Consider the following 5416-nt stretch of genomic DNA (forward strand, 5'->3'; position numbering starts at 1 on the left):
TTTTCACTCCATCTTTCCACCTCCAATTTGGTCTCCCTCTTCTCCTCGTTCCCTCCACCTCCGACACATATATCCTCTTGGTCAATCTTTCCTCACTCATTCTCTCCATGTGCCCAAACCATTTCAAAACACCCTCTTCTGCTCTCTCAACCACGCTCTTTTTATTTCCACACATCTCTCTTACCCTTACGTTACTTACTCGATCAAACCACCTCACACCACACATTGTCCTCAAACATCTCATTTCCAGCACATCCATCCTCCTGCGCACAACTCTATCCATAGCCCACGCCTCGCAACCATACAACATTGTTGGAACCACTATTCCTTCAAACATACCCATTTTTGCTTTCCGAGATAATGTTCTCGACTTCCACACATTTTTCAAGGCTCCCAAAATTTTCGCCCCCTCCCCCACCCTATGATCCACTTCCGCTTCCATGGTTCCATCCGCTGACAGATCCACTCCCAGATATCTAAAACACTTCACTTCCTCCAGTTTTTCTCCATTCAAACTCACCTCCCAATTGACTATATATATATATATATATATATATATAAATATGTGTAATGCACCGAAACCACAGCTCCCTTTTCACATACAGGCCCGACAGACCTTTCAATGGTTTACCCCAGACGTTTCACTTTCCCTGGTTCAGTCCATTGACAGCACGTCGACCCTGGTATACCACATCGTCTCAATTCACTCTATTCCTTGCATGCCTTTCACCCTCGTGTATGTTCAGGCCCAGATCGCTCAAAATCTTTTTCACTCCAGCCCTCCACCTTGAATTTGATCTCCCGCTTCTCCTTCTTCCCTCCACCTCTGACATTATCCTCTTTGTCAATCTTTCCATTCGATGAAACCACCACACACCACATATTGTCCTCAGGCATTTTATTTCCAAAATATCCGCCCTCCTCCGTACATCTTTACCAATTGCCCATGCCTCACAACCGTATAATATTGTCGGAACTACTGTTCCTTCAAACATACCCATTTTTGCTCTCCAAGATAATGTTCTCTCCTTTCACACATTCTTCATCGCACCCAGAACCTTCGCCTCCTCTCCCACCCTGTGACTCACTTCGGCTTCCATGGCTCCATTCGCTGCCAAATCCACTCCCAGATATCTAAAACACTTCACTTCCTTCAGTTTTTCTCCTTTCAAACTTATCTCCCAATTGACTTGTCCCTCAACCCTAAAATACCAAATAACCTTGTTGTTATTCACATTTACTCTCAGCTTTCTCCTTTCACACACTTTTCCAAACTCAGTCACCAACTTCTGCAGTTTTTCACTCGAATCAGCCACCAGCACTGTATCATCAGCGAACAACAACTGACTCACTTCCCAAGCTCTCTAATCCACAACAGACTGCATACTTGCCCCTCTCTCCAAAACTCTTACATTTACCTATCTAACTACCCCATCCATAAACAAATTAAACAACCATGGGGACATCACACACCCCTGCCGCAGACCGACCTTCACTGGGAACCAGTCACTCTCCTCTCATCCTACCCGTACACATGCCGTGCATCCTTGGTAAAAACTTTTCACTGCTTCTAGTAGCTTGCCTCCCACACTATATACTCTTAATACCTTCCACGAAGCATCTCTTATCAACCCTATCATATGCCTTCTCCAGATCCATAAATGCCACATACAAATCCATCGGTTTTTCTAAGTATCTCTCATGTACATTCTTCAAAGCAAACACCTGATCCACACATCCTCTAACACTTCTGAAACCACACTGCTCTTCCCCTATCTGATGCTCCGTACATGCCTTCACCTTCTCAATCAATACCCTCCCATATAATTTCCCAGGAACACTCAACAAACTTATACCTCTGTAGTTTGAATATTCATCTTTATCCCCTTTGCCTTTATACAACGGCACTATGCATGCATTCCGCCAATCCTCAGGCACTTCACCTTGCCGGCTTTCATCTTCCGCAAAGCTGTCACTACCTCTTCTCTCTTAACCAAACCATTCCCCCTGACGCTCTCCCTTCGCACACCAACTCGACCAAAACACCTTATATCTGCCACTCTATCATGTATCACATTCACCTTGCTGGAGGTGAGCGTGAACGTTTGTAATAGCATAAGAAAAATATAAAATGACATAGGAGGGTGCAAGTGGGTGAGTCTGTCTCTCCAAGCTTGTGTGAGGGGATAGTAAGAGAGACTGGTTGAGCAAATACATAAGGTAAGAAGAAATGAAACAACACTAAGAGAGTGGATGAGGAATGTGATGTATTTTGGGAAGAATTGTTTACATGTGTAGGTGATGTATGTGGCATGTGAAAGACGGAGTGAAGACGTTACAGGAATGGTAGCGACTGGTGGGAGGAGCAAGTTAACCTGCAAATGAAAGAGAAGAGAGAGGTGTGTATGAATGTTGCCTATAAGGGAGGAATGCGAGTGACTAGGAGATACAAAAGAAAAAGCGGCAGGAGGCTGGGGAGGATGGCAGATATGATAGGGTGAGAGAACGTCAGATAGAACAAAAAAAAATTTGGGAAGGAAGTGTATAGCGTGAGGAGACCAGGAGAACAAATGAGGACATCAGTGAGGGAGCACATGAGGAAATGGTAACAGGCAAGTAAGAGATAAACAGGAGCTGGAGGGAGTACTTTGAAGGATTTCTTAATGTATCAGATAACAGGTTGGCAGGCGGTGCTGTGTGAGTGCAAGCGTTGGATCCTAACTACAAAGGACAGAGAGGGGCGGATGTGTTGGAAATTAGACGGTTGAGGACAACATGTGGTGTGAGGCGGGATATTGGTGTGACAAATGATGGAGTGAGACAGAGATGTGGCTTTAAGCTGAGGATGAATGAGAGAGATGAACTAGTGTGTTGATATGATTGAACGACATGGAGGGAGAATAAGTGAGGAGAGACTGACTGGGAGGATATTTGTGCCAGAGGTGGAAGGTGCAAGTAGGGAGATGATGGAATATGGATGTGCACAGATGAGTTACAGTGTTGATAATCTGTGCTCCCCGCCATCTAGGGAGTCCAGAGAAAATGACGACACTGGGTAAAGAGAGCTGTCTGGTGATGCAGGTTGGCTTGTGCCATGACCACGTAAGGTTGGATCTACACTTGACTTTCATCACCACAACATTTCGCTACATGGCCGATGAGACTCGTAAGGAAACGAATGCCTCAGGTTTAGTCGTTGTGAAATTATCCAGTGAAAGTCTTCGGTTTTCAGACGTAAAGCACCAGATTAATCCCATCTTTTCTGAAAGATTAGATGTGGAAATGTGAAATAAGTGAGAAATATCGATTACCATAGCACCCTTACAACCCTATTTCACCTTTCATGGCGTCCCTGCAACTTCAAGGCTCGAACGCTCCGATCAGTATATCACCAAAAGTCACTGTGTTTCTCTAAACCACAGAACCATCTTGCAACCAACATCAGTACAATCAATTACCTTGGCTGAGCACACCGACCCATGTCGTAACCTAGGCAAACGAAGTATCCTTGAATGGGAAACTGGCCCAACTTATGGAAAATAGTTTGTAGACAGTGGGCACAAACCCGTCCTCTTGTGGTGGAACTCTCTCATAAACTGCTTAGACAGCGACACCTCTTATCCCCTGAGGCTTACACCATGTGTGCTCAAACATGGTAATGTAGTGTGATAGTGTTCTGAGACCATTGTGTATATCAAATGAATACAGCGAATTATCTAATGATGAAGTGAACATTTGTAAACGTCATAATGTATGCTGCTACACCAAAGCTGCTGCTCCAAATTGTCCAGAAAGATTCATGAGTGAATTTAGCAGTTTGAGGAAAGACAGTGAACTACGCATATCTGAAGCAGATAAGGTCAGTGCAATTGTGGTGATGAACAAAGATGATTATATCATAAGTGAATTATCTTTTTAGATATGATAAAACACACTCTAAACTTAATAGAAATCCACTAGACTCGATATTGCTCAATCTAACAAACGCCTTAAGTTGTTGTTGAAAGGTAATACTCTTTTATTAACATGATAATCATCATCGTCACCTTAATTGCCATATATCTTTTTTATGTTAGCTGAGACGGCACGGACAACTGAGGCCCTAATCATGAGCCATCTCATTAACACAAATATGTATATACCTGAGCCAGGTATCCATCTTATCGACCAACCCCTTGCGTGGATGAACAACTGGGTTGACTGTGGACCGACTGCCATTACCAGGATTCGAACCTATGCGCTCGACCCTGGGCGGCCTGTGAATGCGTCACAGTCAGGAACGCTAACCACTATACCAAGGAGGTCCATATATGTACGGACTTATCAGAACGCATGAGCCTAACTGTCCAACAAGACCCATAATGAGATCAGTGGGCTCAGTCACGTATATACAAACTATCGCCATACTTCACGACCACTGGCTGATAACGTATTACTTCTCAATGTAGTGAAGGAAAGAGACTTGGTCAGGAAAGTTGATCATCTCCGAAGTCATTATGATTTCAGACTTGTTGGTTTTGGTGTGTCATCCCTGGTCACTCAAGTTCCACCTGATCTACTTAGAATATCTTGTGGATTCTTTGGTGTGTGTGTTTCCTGATCTGATTTAAGAATGTGTATCACAGACAGCCTATATGAATTTAATGGAGAATATTATGCTCAGGAGTTTGGTATGGCGATGGGTTACCCTCTTTCACCTGTGTAATCTTGATACGGAATTTTTTTTAAACATTTTCTTTTCTTTCATAGATGTCCGCCGTATAAAGACGAATGAATGTCAAAACACTCCATATGAAGACTGTGTGTGCGTCAGAAGTGGAGGGAACAAAGAGAATGGGGAGAGCAAACTGGAGATGGAAGGATGGAGTGGAAAATATTTTGAGTGACTGGGACTTAAACCAGCAGGAGGGTGAAAGGCATACGCTGGATAGAAAGAACTGGGACGATGTGATATACGGGTGGCAACGTGCTGTCAAAGGCTGAAATGTGAAAAAAAAAAAAGTCTTCAGCAATACCAATGCTATTGAATATATTCTGGTAAAAGAATCATCAGAAAATTCTGTGGGCTGCATTTACAAAGGACCTTGCATAAGTTGTAATGTGTTTTATATAGAAGAGAATATTAAGGATATTGCTGCTGGACTTTATTAATATAAAGATTGTGCAAGAACAGAACAGGTTTCTGGTGCCTTGTTTATTCACATTATACGTAAGAACCACATAATAACCACTGGAGTCTTGTAATGCTTTAATAAATAGGAATATCATTGAATCTTCTCTAATTACATACACAAAGACCTTCAAGAAAATACAAAGGAATTCAACCATTAGCTGACCACTGGGTCCTTTCGAGGCTGTTTGTGGTAGTGGAAGACATCAGAAAACGCACAGGGAAGTGTGGTAAAAGTTAGATGGC

This window comes from Panulirus ornatus, chromosome 14, assembly GCF_036320965.1.
Source record: "Panulirus ornatus isolate Po-2019 chromosome 14, ASM3632096v1, whole genome shotgun sequence".
NCBI lineage: Eukaryota > Metazoa > Arthropoda > Malacostraca > Decapoda > Palinuridae > Panulirus > Panulirus ornatus.